The 16,193-nt window shown below is 56.0% G+C and overlaps 2 pseudogenes; both read left to right on the top strand.

Annotated features, from left to right (window-relative positions):
- The window catches only part of LOC137210721 (voltage-dependent N-type calcium channel subunit alpha-1B-like), a 154,272-nt pseudogene extending 144,464 nt beyond the window's left edge, over positions 1 to 9,808 (top strand).
- Positions 9,809 to 14,523: 4,715 nt separating this feature from the next.
- On the top strand, positions 14,524 to 15,484 carry LOC137210510 (phosphoethanolamine/phosphocholine phosphatase-like; annotated as a pseudogene).
- The last annotated feature ends 709 nt before the right edge of the window (positions 15,485 to 16,193 follow it).

Raw genomic sequence — 16,193 nt, 5'->3', positions numbered from 1 at the left:
AACTGATGCTAAAATATACGTAGAAAAGCACACAAACTTGAGTAACAAAAACAATTTTGCAAAAAGAATAAAGTATTTTAGCCATTTAAAGAATGGCAATATTAATATTAATATTAATATTACTGATGAGAATGCAGAAAACTCGAATTCTCGTTTTCCTATTGTGGATACAGTGGTACTGCCGCTTTGGAAAACAGTTTCACCATTCTTGATCATGTGGCCCAGGCATCCCACTCCTAAGGGAGATGACATGAAAGCATACACGCACACAAAAACCTATACGCTAAAGTTTGTGGCTTTATTCATAATCGCGCCAAACTGTAAACAACTCAACCATCAGCCAAATGGTGACGGATAATCAAGCTGTGGTGTGTCTGTGCGATGAGACGGTTCTCACTCAGCAACAGAGAAACAGGCTACCAATGTGCTTGACGTGGGTGGGGCTCAGATGCATCGTGCTGGGTGAAAAGTCAGACTTGACAGCATGTTGTGTGAAGCCATTTGTATGACATTCTGAGAAGATGAAACAGTTGAGACAGAAAACACATCGTTGATGCCAGGGCCCTGGGAGAGGGCGAAGGGGTGGACCACAAAGGGTACGGAGGGAGCTTGGCAGGGGTGCCGAGCTCCTGCCTGGATTGTGATGGTGGATCCACGGTCATATGCATTTACCAAAGTTCACAGAGTGGAAGAACTAACAAAGTGAATGTTTATGTACGTAAATCACATTTTAATAAACACGATGTTTAAAAAAAGATGGATCAGAGTACTTTATTCCTCAGCTTGGACCCTCTGCTGCTTCCTGTCTCAGCGGCCCCCACCTGCACATCCTCTCCCTCTGCTCCAGCCTCGCCCTCCTGGCTCCCTGCCCCCCTTCAGGGCCCTGTGAGCCCTTTCCTGACCGTTCTGTCCAAACTGCAGCCCTCCTGATAGTTCCTGTCCCTCCCCTCTTGGTTTTTCCTGTATCCAACATACTGGATTTTTAACTTACTGCTACTTTATTGTAGATTAAAATCATGTAACTCCACATGGGCAGTTTCTTTTGATTTTGTTCCATCACCTAGAACAACACCTAGTGTTCGGTGGGCGCTCAGTAACTTTTATGGAATGATTGGTGAATGGTTGGAACACTGCCATGTCCCTTCCCAATCCCATCGCCACCCACGCCTACACGCCCTTGCACCCTCGCCACTGGGCGGGTCAGCTCCCACACCTCTTTAGACAGGTTCTGGTGGGGAGCTGTGTGACCAGCCTCCAAGGCAGTGTTTCTCCCCCGTGCACCTTTCCTCCAGCATGGGGTCTCTCCCCGCCCACCCCAGCTCTGCCTGTTCCTCCAAGGGGGCTGTGGGATGGCTCCTAACATCTCTTCTCCCTTTCCACCCTTATCCTGCCCCAGCTGGCACAAAGTAGCATCAGTGTGACGCAGAGTTGAGGAAGGGCATTTCCTCTGTGTGGGCCAATTTGCCCCAGAAGACCCTGGATTTACTGGTGCCACCCCATAAACGTAAGTAGGGTGAGAAACTCCCCCTGTCCACCCCTCTTCTGTCGCACCCAGAGGCAGAGCAGGGAGTCCTGGGTGAGGGCAATTGTTGAGTCACCTTAGAGAGGAGAGCTCACGTCCTTGATAGCCCAGAGCACTCGTCTCCAAGGTGGGTGCCAGGGGCTGTGGGAGGAGATGTCTGGGCCGTATTCCATTGGGCAGAGTCACCCACACTCCTAGTGTAGGGAATTCCCTTCAGAAAATCCAGAGAAAAGGTAGGGAGATGCCTACAGTTGGAGCTGGCAGAAGGATGAGGTGTCTGGGGTTAAACTGAGCTGTGCTGTGTTGGGTGGAGCCCAGCGGGGCCTAGGAAAGAGTCAGTGGAGCTCCAGGTGGGCCAAGCCCCACGGTCCTGCCCGTGGGTCCAGGAGTCCTCATGGTGGGTGCTGGCTCCTCACCCCAGCTCACCCTGCATGTCCCCTTTCTCTTGTATTCCCTCCCTTGCCTGCCGTGCTCTCCAGCCAATGAGATGACAGTGGGGAAAGTGTACGCAGCTCTCATGATATTCGACTTCTATAAACAGAACAAAACCACCAGAGACCAGATTCACCAAGCTCCTGGAGGCCTGTCCCAAGTACCAGGTTCCAGGAGTTCCAGGAAATAACCCCGAGACTCTGCCACCTTCCACTGTTTGGCAGCAGAGGGGACCCAGCCCCTTCTTGAAGAAGGTGCAGTGGGAAAAGGAAGATGAGAGGTTCTTGCGGCCACCTCTCTGGCTCACAGAGTCAGAAACCCCATATAGCCTGTGCTTCCGTTAGTAGGAGGTGCACACAGGCAGGGCCCAAAGAGGTTCAAACCGACTGCCCAGGGTCATGATGTGTCCCACTCATGCCTCTGGCTGGGATAGTTTGGAGGACTTTCTTCCAGAGGTCATCCTTCAAAGATGATGACTTCACCACACAGCCAAAACCTTTGGTGACCGTGTGTATACTCTCATCTATAAAATTGTCCTATGTCCAGCACTCAGGACATTCACCCCCAGGGTGCGAAGTGTCTGCTGTCCACACTCCAGCCCTGAAATCTCCTCCAAATTCTGCTCAACCTGGGACTCTGGCAGCCTCTACCAATCAATCCAAGTTGATAATGAGATGAAATCTTGTTGCCATTTGTAATCAGATCCAGTCCCCAAATTGTGTAGGAAGGGAAACTGAGGCTCCAACAAATGAAATGACTGTCCTGAAGTCACTTACAGGCCAGACTGGGAATGGGCTTCTGATGGGCAAAGGGCAGGCCCAGGGATCCCCATCCTGCCCTGGGGGTTCCAGACAGGTGGCCGAGCACCTCGGTGCCCAGGATCCATGGGGCGTCCCCGGCCTCAGAGACCCTCCTCCTGGCGCCCCTTCTGCAGATGGGCCCCGGGTCCCTGTTCCACCCTCTGAAGGCCACGCTGGAGCAGACGCAGCCGGCCGTGCTCCGCAGAGCCTGGGTTTTCCTTCGGCAGAAGAGCTCCGCCTCCCTCAGCAATGGCGGGGCAGTTGTGAGTACCACCGGGCAGGGCGTGGGGCCTTGGCAGGAGGAGGGCAGGGGTCCCCCCAGGGCTCCCGTGGGCAGTGCCCCAGGACAGGGAGCCCTCGGGTCTCACCGCCACCCAGCCACACCCACCTCCACCCAGACGCTTCGCGGTGGGTCCAGCTGGTCCAGTCTGCCGCCGGAGCCGGTTGTGTGGTGCATCTGAGGCTAATTCCTGTAACAGTAGACAGGTGCTCTGACGGCACTGGGGTCACCTGATTTAGACAGTCTGTTATTCCATCCCATGCCTCCCACTGTGGGAGCCTGTTTCTCTCTCAGGTGAGGGCTCCCCCCTGCTTCCTCGCTGGCCTTCGGTGCCTGCAGACCATTAAGAAGGTATCTGTTTCCACCTCAGCTTCTCACCGCTTTTTGTTAACGGCCTGTTAGTGTTCTCATCTTCCTTTAAGACACTTTCCCTCTCAGATCTCCATTTTGATATTGATGTCTGTTTTGTAGACAAATTAGCAAGGTCTTTCCCTATCACGTAACTCTTGGTAACAACCCCAAAACCAAGTGATCCAGAATAGGCATCCCTGTGGCACTCTGAGGGGTGGTAGCTGGTGCCAGGCTGAGCCGCACTGGAGGGCAGAACCCTCTCAGCCACCTCCCCCAGTTAGAGGGGCGTGTCTCACATCTGCTAACATCCCGTTGGCCAAAGCAACTCATTGGTTGAGCCCAAAGCAGGAACGTGCGCTCTGTCTCACCGGCAGGGGCTGAGGGTGGGCCTCGCAACCACTTGCCATCCTGGAGAACCACAAGGCCAGGCAGCAAGCATGGCTAGGGCTCCCGGTTTCTTTCTCTCCTGTGCATGTTCTGGACACTCTTTTTGAAGCCTGGTTTTGGGTCATGGACTGTGGATCAGATAGCTGCCATACTTGGGCAGCCAGCCCTAAGTGCTTTGGCAGTGCTTTGGGCCTGGGCCTGGGCCCGGGCCAGCTCCTGTGGGACCGGTGGGCCCAGGACAGCATATTCTCACCTCCTGTGTCCGGGCTTGTCGTGTGGGGAGGCCGGAGAACAGCCCGAGGGGAAGGGTTAGGGTGCAGGCGTTCAGGCCTCTCTTTGTGCCCCATTGGCCAAAGCAAGTCACCTCCCTAGCCCGAGCTCATGGGACAGGAGTTGACACTGTGACGGCACAAGTCCAGAGGTGGAGAGGCCACAGGACACCGGGAGAACCTAAGCACAACTGGTAACGCTCCCGTGCGAAAACCGCACTCTTGAGTGCGTGCAGGCCCTGAGGGCTGGCCTCCCGGCGCCTGGGAGCCCCCGTGTTCCCACACTCTCCTTTCTCCATGCTGATTATGATCCCATTTGTGCATTTAAAGTTAAACAGTGGATTCTGAGTGTCCATGTGTGTGTTGGAGGAGATGGGGTGGGGAGGTGTCTTTGTGGACTGATCTGAGCCAGGCTTTTGGTTCAGGAAAATGAACGTCGCTTATTTCCAGGGTTATAATTTCTACACAAATCAGTTACCACCCTTTTTTGTTGCATGTGAGAGAGGGCCCAATCTACTGGGGCCAGGCAGTGGGGGCATTTACTGAGCCTTCTGATGGCTGGTGTAAGTGCCCACCCGGCCTCGGCATGATGTGACCTCAGAGGTGACCAGGCCTTGGGGTCAACATCCGTCCTCCTGGCCATGCTTCCTCTCAGGGTCAGCCTTTCCTGAGGCTAGAGCAGCTCCAGACAGCACAGTGCAGGGGAGATGCTTGCAACTTGAGAAGATGAAGGATGTTCTCAGAAACCCCAGTGATGGTGGGTCTGGTCATCAGCGTGGCCAGCTTAGGCCATCCGGCTTCACCTCTGAGCTCAGTGTGATTGTTGCCACTCAACCTGGGTGATGGAGAATGTATGTGATGCCTCATTGTACACGAGAACGAGCAGAAACACAGGCAAATGCTGGGCTGTTTTGGTGCCCCTTGGGTGACACGATAACAAAGACAAACACTGACAAGGAGAGGGCAGGCGGTTAGGTTGCATGTGGTGGGGAAGGCCTCCAAAAGTGGTCTCACCAAAGGTGACACTTGTGCCTAGACCTCAGGGCAGGAAGGCCTCCGTGGCTGGGGTCAGGGGGGCTGGTGAGTAGCCGTGGGCCATCAGGGCTGATGGAGCAGCCGCGCAGGCTGGGTGCCTCACCCGTGTGCATGTGTGTGGCCTTGTCCCACCGCACATGTGAGCCCCTGTCTAGGCCAGATGTCCCCAGACTAGGGTCCCCTCTCTGCCCATCAACTCTGAGTGGGCACGACCATTGCTGTACCTCAACTGGAGAGTGGCCACATTCAAGGGGCCTCCTTCCAGCCCAGAACAGGGTCGGGGTGGAGGTTTCTGGCAGGTGGGAGCCAGGTTCTGTGGCCCATGGACCTCCAGGCCCACAGGACAATCCTCTCTCCTCCACACACATACCCAAGAGGGTGGCATCAAGGAGTTGGTTTCCTGGGCACTCAGAGGACCCAGGAGGTGCCCTGCGAGGTGACGACGCCCCTGGAGCGTGGCCACTTCACGGAGATCCCAGTGGTGCAGACAGGAAAACCGGTGAGGGCTCCCAGGGCTGGGGGCCGAGTGGGGGGTGGGCTGAGAGTGGGAGGGTGAGGGCGAGAGCAGGATTGGGGGAGGCTGGCATGGGAGAGAAGGTGAAAGTGGGATGGGGGAGGGTGTGACTGGGGGGCTGCTGTCCCCCCAGGCTGTGGTTGTCCAGATGCAGAGCATGGCCCTGAGAGGCTCTGACGGGGAGCCCCAACCCGGGCTGGAGAGCCAGGGCCTAGTGGCCTCCATGCCCTACCTGGCAGCGGAGACTCAGGTGGGTGGTCTGGGAGGGTTGGGGTCATGGGAGGGGGGTTGGGGGTGAGGAGACTTGGCATGGGGGAGCTTGTGTCCCACACGCGGGCTTTGCTGGGGTGGAGCCTCCCTGAATGCACTGTAGCCTGGACACCACCGGCCCTGTTTGGAACCCTCAGAACACGATGCTGGCCTCGAGAGGTGTGGCCAGGCCAGGAAGAGTCCCCACTGCCTCGTGTCACTGACCCAGCCCTTCCCTGTTTCTGGGACACGCCTCTCCCATTCCAGCTCTTCACTCCCCCAGAAATCACACACAGGGCCTCCTCAAGCCACCCTTTTCCCTCATGTCCTCTCGGAGGCCCTGGGGGTGACCCTGCTCCCTCTCTGGACACTGGACGTTCTTTCTCTGGGACTCGCTTGACCACCTGGCAGGAAGCCCCTGGCCAGGGGGCTGCAGCACTGTTTCCCAGGCTCAGCCCCTGGGTTGAGCATTCCTCTTCCAACCCCTCACTCCCCCGTCTCTGCCCACTGCGCCTGGTGCCCTCCTGGCCTGGCCACGTCCCTTCGGTGCCATGCTGGCGCCTCTTCTCCCTCCTTGACGCTTGAGCCCGAGCAGTGGCTCTGGGTGAGCCCATTTCCGTGGGTTGTGCTTTCAGCCCTGGGGGAGCAGCCTCACGGTGCTGGATGGACGGAAGGGCTGGCACAGTGCTCTCACCATGGCTGCCAGGGCAGCTCTGGGCCCCACCCAGGATCCTTCCAGCCAGGCCAATAGCCTCCCTCTTCCTGGCACCCTCCGTGTCCTGTAGGGATGCTGAGGCCAAGAGGCCTCCTGGGCCCTGCCCGGCCTGGGAGAGACAGACAGGCACACAAACAGCATTTTGTGCAAAGAGTGCTTCTGAAGAAGCGGTGGGTCTCGGGTGGGCAAGAGCAGTCCAGGGAGAGGGAAGGGCTTGGTGGTCCCTGAACCCCAGCCCCGCAGTGGGCCTCCCCAGGGACCCTGCCAGACCTCAGGCAAGGCCCTCCGGGGTGCCATGCTCCCTCCTGCCCCCCAGCTCCCTGGGGCACAGCCTCCCTAGTCTGGGGAGATGCCCCAACTTCAGGGATAGAGTCCCAGGCCCATTCTTCCCCATGGGACGAGTCCTGTGGTCTGCCCAGCCCCCGTGTCATGGTGGCTTCCCCACCGCCCTGGGCCTCCCTGGACCCCACTCTTCAGGCCGTGCGCCCACCCGTGTCCCCACCTGCAGCCGACCCCAGACGCCAGCCCCATGAAGCGCTCCATCTCCACTCTGGCGCCCCAGCGCCCCACCCCCGTGGCTCGTCTCTGCAACGCCGCCCTGGACCACGCTCCGGCCAGCCAGGCCGCCCCCCACCATCACCACCGCTGCTATCGCCGCAGGGACAGGAAGCTGAGGTCCCTGGAGAAGGGGCCCAGCCTGTCCACAGACACAGATGGCAGTGCGTGTGAGAGGTCTGTCGAGGGGCGGTGGCTCGAGTTGGGGGTTCAAGAGCACATGGGAACCCTCTTCCTTTCTGCACCTCACAACCCCACAGCCAGCCCTGAGCCTGAGACCAGGCAGGAGCACCCCCCAGCTCTTCCCTGGGACCCTCTGCTGGCACTGGGGGGCCAGGCCGGGGTGGGGTCTGTCTCGCTGCCGGCTTGGCTGTGCTGACTTCTCCTCTCCCCCGCGCCAGCACCTAACAGCGCCGCGGGGCCAGGGCCGCCCCCGGGGGGACGGGCCAGCAGGCTGCCGGTGGGAGCGCAGGCAGGAGCGGGGCCGGTCCCAGGAGCGAAGGCAGCCCTCCTCCTCCTCCGAGAAGCAGCGCTTCTACTCCTGCGACCGCTTTGGGGGCCGTGAGCCTCCACAGCCCCAGCTCCCCCCCTCAGCAGTCACCCCCCGCCGTCGCCAGCCGCTGGGCAGGAGCCAGGACCCCCGAGACAGGTACGTGGGCCTCAGGACACCGCCTCGCCCGCGCTCGCTGGGGTCCGGGAGGTAGCCCCTTCCCGTCCTTGTTCCTAGGCCCAAGCCTGCGCTCCTTGCTTCCCGGGCCCGTCCGTCCCGCCGGGCGGAGCCCTGGCCCTCCCGCTGTCCAATCCCTTCTTTGCTTTCCTTCTGACAGAGGTGGGCTGGGCTGTGGTCTCCTGGTCCCTGGCCCTGTGCCTATCCCTTGCTGTCACCACCATCCCCAGACTGCCATCCCACCCTCCTGGGGCCGCCCCGGGTCCATCCCAGCTGCCCGCCCCCGCCCCCCGCCGTAGCTCTCCCTGTGCTGTGCTCTGGTCTCCCTGTCCTTTGACTGGGGTTTGCTGTGTTCCCGTTTCCTGCAAGGCAGTGCTTCAGCGAACGGGAGCCCCCTGCTGCCAACATCTGGTGCTAGCACCCGTGGCCGCGGCGGGCGGAGGCAGCTGCCCCAGACCCTGCTGACCCCCCGTCCCAGCATCGCCTATAAGACGGCCAACTCCTCGCCCGTCCACTTTGCTGGGGCTTATACCAGCCTCCCTGCCTTCTCCCCAGGCCGGCTTAGCCGTGGCCTTTCAGAACACAACGCGCTGCTCCAGAGAGACCCCCCTCAGCCAGGCCCTGGCCCCCAGCACTCGGATTGGCTCCGACCCGTACCTGGGGCGGCGTCTGGACAGCGAGGCTGCTGCCCACACCCAGCCTGAGGACACGCTTACCTTCGAGGAGGCCGTGGCCACCAACTCGGGCCGCTTCTCCCGGACTTCCTATGTGTCCTCCCTGACCTCCCAGTCCCACCCCCTCTGCCGGGTGCCCAACGGCTACCACTGCACTCTGGGGCTCAGCTCTGGCGGGAGCGGCCGGGGCGGCACAGCTACCACCACCCCGACCAAGACCACTGGTGCTAGCCGCACCGCGACCGGCGGGCGCGTCCCAGGTGATGAGTTTTATCATCCGCGCTGGGCTCCGGGGGCGCTCGGGCGCTGAGGCGGGGGCAGCAGCCCCGGGAGGAGAGCCTCGCCCCTGTGTCTCCTCCCTCACGCTGGGTGGAGCGGTTTGTAGAGGGATGTGGCTCCCCCTCTACCTCTCTCGCGCTGCCTCCCTGGGTCTCACAGCTCAGAGCCTACACAGGACGCGGCTGTGTGTGCTGAGCGGCACTGAGTGAAGGACCCACAACCGAGGTGTGTGCTGGGAACGTTTTGCAGGAGGTCTGAATCTTGTGCGGATCATCCTTCATCCAAACGTGTGGTGCAGAGGAGCGGGCGAGACCTCAGGACAGAGTCGGTGGTAAACTGAGCAGGTCTCGTCAGCCCCCGCACACCAACAATCCGGTGGCGCCCTTCGTACCTAAAATGGCAAATAGGCACTAGAAACACACGCCGATGCTCTGTCCTCTCCCAGACACAGTCAGCCCTGACAGGGACCAAATCTGGACAACGTTCTTGCTGTTGGTTTTGATTTTTATTCACGACACCCTTCACTCGTTTGTTGACTCTATATACTTGATCAGAAAATAAAAATAAAAAGAACAGAATAACGGGGAAGGGAATGTTAACATGACTGTAAAACATCAAACCTATAGGAGGATCTCAGCCTCTCAGGATGCGTGTTCTCGGCTTGCTCGAGGAGATGCTCTGTGTCCAGTCCAGGCGGCCAACCAGACCACCCCGGCTCCCGTGGCTCTCGACCAAGTGCCTGACCTCCTAGCGCCTCGCGCAGGCTCCCGGGGGCGGGATGGGAGACCTGTGTGAACTGCGAGTGGGCTTTGTGGAAACTATTCCAAACAGCAACTGAGTAGAAAGCGGATGTAATTGAGAACATGCAGAAAACATCCAGTAGGTCCGTCGTAGTTGGAATGAAGTGGCCGTTTGCCCTTTTTCCTCGAACCAGTAGAGGCTGCAGGGCATGTGTAGCATGGCCCGCGTGGGCCGGTCAGTCTTTCTACACCCGATTCTCAGGGACGGGGTGCCTGAGAGGCAGGGCGCAATCTCTGTAGTTGTGCAAATTTCTTTTCACAGAAGACTCATCAGGGAGAGGCTGGGGGGAAGTGGGGGAGATTGGATGGGGTGGGGGCAGGAGGAGTGCCTGCATCTGAGTAGGTGAGGGCAGCTGGGAACCAAATGGAAATGAGGCCGGAGTTCGGAGGAAGGAGCAGCTCAGCTGCAGCTGCTGAGCTGGGCATCTGAGCCCACACTCTTTCTGGCACAAGAGGTGGGAAAGCAGGCAGCCAAACAAAGTGTTGCTTCAAGGCCACATTCAAAAGAGAAAGACCACTGTTAGGATGTGGTGCATAAAACACTTTGTTTTGTGAACAAAAGGAGCATTTAGATGAGTAGATTCTGGTGTGTCCTCCATATTTTGAAATGTGAGATGATCTCTTTGCTGGATCATTTGAATGTTCCCATTGGCTTTTACCCCATGATTCTCCTAAAGAAACTTGGAGTGTGATGTGTGTGTGTGCGTGTCTGTGTGTCCCCATAAGTGGATGCCGTTAACCCATAGGGCTATGCAACAAGACACACGTTTAATATTAGAAATAAAACACACAAGACCGCCACCTGTTCTAGGGTTTGAGCATGATTGTGACCAAACCATTTTATAGAATTTCCTTACTCGAAGGCAAAACACTCTGAAACTTTAAAATAACAGAGTATTTTACTCAAATAAGATATAATTAAAATCGGAATCTTGGACTGTGCATGTCATCCCTGGCTCCTGTTGCAGAGCAGAAGGATGTGTATTTTGGTACTGATGTTTTGTCTCTGGTCCCCCAGCCCATATTATTTTGAGTGTATTCATTCTGTGCAGAACCACAGCTGCTTCCCCAGGCCATGTTGGGCAGAGAATCCACTTTTCCGGACCCACACAGCCATGCTGGCTTGTCTGGATTCTTCTAGACACTGGAATTGGTGAAAATTACAGAGAGCGGGGGATATACTGTCTTGTTTTCCCGACTCTGCGTTTTTGTTTCTGTACTGTCTCTTCTCAGCTGTCACGTTTCCCCCAAAATCTCACAGTGAGTTGCCAGATTTGAAGTGCATCAACCAGTTGTCTGCATCTGGAACCAGTCAAGCAGTGGCTGTAGTTTGAATAAGTTATGTGTGCATGTAAAATATATACATATGTACATATATTCAAGTATGTGCATGACATGTACATCTTCATACTTTTTGATAAAATGTATTCATTTGTTAATTTTTAATTATATTTGATATAAATCAAGGGTTTGTTGCAAAACTTTATATTTAAGAACAGTGTTTAAAAAAAACAAAAACAAAAAGGGAAGTCCCAACTATGCAACACAACTGGGACTTGCTTTAAAAAAAAATTCTGTGATTGACTAGTTTGCTGCCTGAGTAATATTTATCAGCCAAACTTTGGATTCTGCTATTGTTTCTACAATTACATTTTGTATGAAGCAAAGTCCTTGGATTAAAATAAAACTTAGCAAAACATCAAAAACAAAACCCCACCATGCTGCTGGGTGATATATGCAAGGGGTGCGGATCCAGGCGGATGAACCATCTCTGTGGGTATGGGGCACGGGGGCAGAGTGCACAGGGCTCAGAAGAAGGTGAGAACCTCTTCAACTTGCTCTGCGACTGATAGGATGCAAGGGTGGATTAGACCCATCTTCATGGTGAGGATCAGGGTAGGCTTGTGGCTGGAGGAGCCAGGATAAGGACTCACGGGGGATGTGGTTGTGTTTTAGGGTTAGGAATATAGTTTGGGAGTTGAGCAGGCATTGGCTGAGGTTTGGGGTGGCTGTGTTGGGTGGGTTAGTGGTTAGAGGTTAGAGTTAGGTTTGGGGTTGAGGTTGGGGTGTAAGTTAGAGTTGGGGTTAGGAATTAGAGGTTAGGGTTAGGTTACAGGCAAAGGATTTGTCTATATAACCACTAACAGTGTAGGATTATGTGGGTATAATAATTAAGGTTTTGTTTAGTTTACTGTACATTCGAGTTCATTTAGAAAAGGCATAATTGAACAGGCTTAGGTTTCAGACAACAATGAAAATTGTGGTTCTAATTACACTGGGAAAAGGGATTGGAGTAGGGTTCAAATTTTTAGTCTGTTCTGATATGGGCCTATATTTGGATTAGGGTTAAGGGTGGTGTAGGATCATGGTCAGGCTCAGAGGTTAGGGTTAGGGAGTAGAGTAAGGTTCAGAGTTAGAGGGTCAGGAGTAAGGATAGAAATTCAGGCTCAGGGCTCAGGGTTAGAATGTAGGGTCAGGGTCAGGGATAGAGGATCAGGGACAGAATTAAAGGGTACATTAAGAGGATGAGGGGCTTCCCTGGTGGCGCAGTGGATAGAACTCTGTGCTTCCAGTGCAGGGGGCCTGGGTCTGATCTCTGGTCAGGGCCCTAGATCCCACATTCATGCCGCAACTAAGAGTTCGCATGCCACAACTAGGGACCCCGCATACCACAACTAAGGAGTTGGCAAGCTGCAACTAAGGAGCCCACAAGCCATGACTAAGGAGCCCTGGAGCCACATCTTAGGAGCCTGCCTGCTGCAAACTAAGACCAGGTGCAACCAAATAATAATAATAAAAAAAAGAGGATGAGGTTTTGAGGGATTAGAGTTAAAGGATGCAGGCTAGAGGGTCAGGGTTAGAGGGTTAGGTTAGATGGTCTGAGTCAGGGTCAGGGTAAGGGTTAGGAGTTTACAGGTCAAGGTTGAGTATCTAGGGGCTAGGGGTTAGGAGTATTAGGGTTTCGGTTTACAGATGAGGAGGTTAGGGTTAGGGAGTTAACAGTAGAGATTTGGGCATTAGGGTTAGTGGGTTAGTGTTAAGCATAACTGGCCCATGACCCCCCTAACCCCACATCTCTGAGTCCTCTAGGATGGACAGGACTTGCCCTGGGTCACTCATGAGTGTGGGCTTCACCTGGACCGCTGGTTATCTACCTCCCATCCTGGAACCTAATAGCAGAAGAATGAAATGTCTGCTCTGGTCACTGACTGTTTCAGATCCAACTCAACCTCAGTCAACAGTTGTTAGGGCCTCAGAAGTCCACAGGGTTTCCTCCTACCATCTGAACTGGAAAGAGTAGTGCTGGCCCCACTTGGCCTGGGCAGCCCTGGTCCAGCACAGGCCTGACTGAGGTCATTCCATGGTCATGTTATGAATTTATACAGAACTTGGTGCAGCGACCTTCCAGCCCCCAGGTGCTGCCTCCTGAGGGCTGGTGAGGCCCTCCTGGGACTGCAGGCATCCTTTGTCCCATCTGAGTGGGCATCAATAGACATCAAGTCTCAGGACAGCCCTTGACCTCTGACCATCCAGGCAGTCATCTGTGGTCCTCCAGCTCAGGCCAGTCTGGTCCCTGTCAAGCCTCTGTGGCCAATTACTGAGTTGACCATGCTTCTGGGCAATTGAACAGCTACCTGGGCAGCACAGACAGCCCTTTGGGATGTTTCAGTTACTAACATCCATGTGGTTGAGAAAAGGGCCTCCCCCTCACAGGCTCATAGCCTGCCAAGCGAGGTAATAACCGTCTAAATATTTGAGTGTGTCCCTGACACAACAACCATACAGCAGACCATGGCCTTGCAATCCTTTGGGCTTCCAGCTGTAACAAACTTTTGATTTTCATACTCATTAAGTGTCAAAGATACGGGAGCAACTGGGCCACCCAATGGACAGTTGCACACTGAGGCTGCATGGTCTTGGAGAGCCATGTGCACCCATGTGGGCTCTGAAAGCTGTCAATTATGGATTCTATGATATGGAATAATCCTTGAGCCTTCCACTGCTTCATTGAGCAAGAATTTCCTAACCACCATAGCATTTAGTCTCTGCTCTTTGTAAAAGAGGGAGGACACTGGATAAATGAGCAATATTGTTCTTGGGGGATGGGTGAGTAATGTGGCCAGGGGGCAGGTGTGACTCCTGGGCTCCCACCACCAGAGACATCAATGAGGGCTGTGCCTTTTGCAAGAGGAAGAGGTTCTTGCTGTTGTGGGAGCAAGAGCACTGGGTGGGTGGCTGCAGCTCCTGACCCTAAATCAACCACTTCCTTTCTTGGCCTTCAGACCCCACAGCTGTGCAGTGGGCTGTCAGTGATGTGGAATGTGCCGCTTTCCCCAAGCCAGCTTCTGTTCTCATGCCAAAGTCCAGAACCTCAGCTTTCCTTTGGGAACTTCTTACCTGTTTCCAGTCCAAACAGTTCCAGAGGGCTGATGCTACATTCCATCCACCTTGAAGATGGGCATACGATCCACATCTAGCCAATCCCATGTTCCATCCTATGGGTGCTCTGATGGGTTCAAGGACAATGCTATGACCCAGACCAGCCCAATGACGTTTATTTTATTTTATTTTTTGTCCATGCTGTGCACGCGGGATTTTAGTTCCCCGACCAAGGATCGAACCTGTGCCCCCTACATTGGGAGCGCAGATTCTTAATCACTGGACCACCAGGGAAGTCCCATCCCCTCATTTTCAAAACTGCTATGGATTTAAAGCACACAAGATGATTGTGGTATGAGTGGCCTTTTCAGTATGACTTCTTTGACTTAGAATGTTTTCAATGTTTATCCATGTTGTAACATGTATTATCAGTGCTTCATTCATTTTTAAAATTGTGGTTAAAAATACATAACATGGGGATGGGGGGCAAGTGGAGGGAACGGCCCAGATGCACATCATTCACGGACCCTCTGGACTGGAGGGACTCGTGACAGCCGGAGCCCAGAAATCCGGGGATGGATAAGACACAGCGTCCCCTCCAATTCCTGTAAGCACCCCTTGCTCCATCCTGCGCCCAAATACCTCAGCTAGGCCCTCTCCCCACTCTACACTCCAAACTCAGCCGGGACAGACCTCTGCAGCCGCAGCTCCCCACCCTGCAGGAGCAGCTCAGAGGTCCTGTCCCCCTTTCCTCTGAGGGCCTCTTTTGGGTGTCCACAAAAGTATTTGATCGCTCAGGACAAAGCTGGTAGAGGACAGCGGGATGGCTGAGCCGGGCGCGCCGCGCTTCCTCCTGACCTTCGACTTTGACGAGACTATCGTGGACGAAAACAGCGACGACTCCGTCGTGCGCGCGCCGCGGCGGGCCAGCGGCTGCCTGAGAACCTGCGTGCCACCTAGCGCGAGGGCTTCTACAACGAGTACAGGCAGCGTGTCTTCCAGTACCTGGGCGAGTAGGGCGTGCGGCCGCGGGACCTGCGCGCCATCTACGAGGCCATCCCCCTGTCGTCCGGCATGGACGAGCTGCTGCAGTTTGTGGCCTAGCAGGGCGCCTGCTGTGAGGTTATTCTCATCTCAGACGCCAACACCTTTGACATGGAGAGTGCGCTGCGCGCCGCCGGCCACCACGGCCTGTTCCGCCGCATCTTCAGCAACCCGTCGGCGCCCGACCCTTGGGGGCTGCTGGAGCTGCGGCCCTTCCACGCGCACAGCTGCGCTCGCTGTCCCGACAACATGTGCAAGCACAAGGTGCTCAGCGACTACCTGCGCGAGCGGGCCCACGACGGCGTGAACTTCGAGCGACTTTTCTACGTGAGCGACGGCGCCAACGACTTCTGCCCCATGGGGCTGCTGGCAGGCGGCGACGTGGCCTTCCCGCGCTGCCGCTACCCCATGCACCGCCTTATGCAGGAGGCGCAGAAGGCCGAGACCAGCTCCTTCCGCGCCAGGGTGGTGCCCTGGGAAACCTCCACCGAAGTGCGCCTACACCTGCAGCAGGTGCTGAGGACGTGCTGAGGACGTGGCCTGCCCGGGCCCGGGCAGGGTGGGGGTGGGGCGGTGGGGGTCGGGAAAGAGAAAGCTAATTTTATTACTCCCTTTCCCTTTCGTTTTGGTATATCCCTCCGGGATTTCCCGGAATCCCAGGTTGGTCCATTTGGGGACTGGAGGAGGGAGTTGGGAGCTATCCCCATCTGTGCAGTTAACCCAGCTCGGCTGCCTCCCTCAGTTCCACTGCAAGCGAATTCCGGAGTCTGGCCCCACCAGGGTGGCACGCATATCTGAGCAGGCAGCAGTGTTTCCAAAAAACTTGTCCTCCCAGCTGGGAGGACGGGGTTTCCTGTCAGGGTAGAGAAGGAACACGTCCCGCCGCGTTGCGGTTAACTGTTGCCTTGGGCTGCATGGCCTCCCTCCTCCAGTCTTCTGTCCAGGGGACCCAGGCCCTAGAATGTCCCACCCCCGACCTCCCCCGCACCGGACTCCCCGCGGAGAGGGGTGGCGCTCCTTGCCGACGGTCCCAGGTCTAGATCTTGCTTTACCTGCTGTGACCCTACACTACACTCCTTGCCCACAACCCCCACCCTGTCAGCATCCCCACAGGAAAAAAAGCTGGAGGGAACAGTCACCTGCTGCTGGTGGAAAGAGGTAGCACACTGTCCCGGGGCTCGTGTCTGGCCAGCCAGGGACCTCACAGAGCCCGAAGAGAAGATGTCTCCTTGCACCCCAG

This window comes from Pseudorca crassidens, chromosome 17 (genome assembly GCF_039906515.1).
Source record: "Pseudorca crassidens isolate mPseCra1 chromosome 17, mPseCra1.hap1, whole genome shotgun sequence".
In the NCBI taxonomy this organism is placed as follows: Eukaryota; Metazoa; Chordata; class Mammalia; order Artiodactyla; family Delphinidae; genus Pseudorca; species Pseudorca crassidens.
Note: the sequence above shows the minus strand (reverse complement) of the source record. Positions and strands in the feature narration are given on the sequence as shown.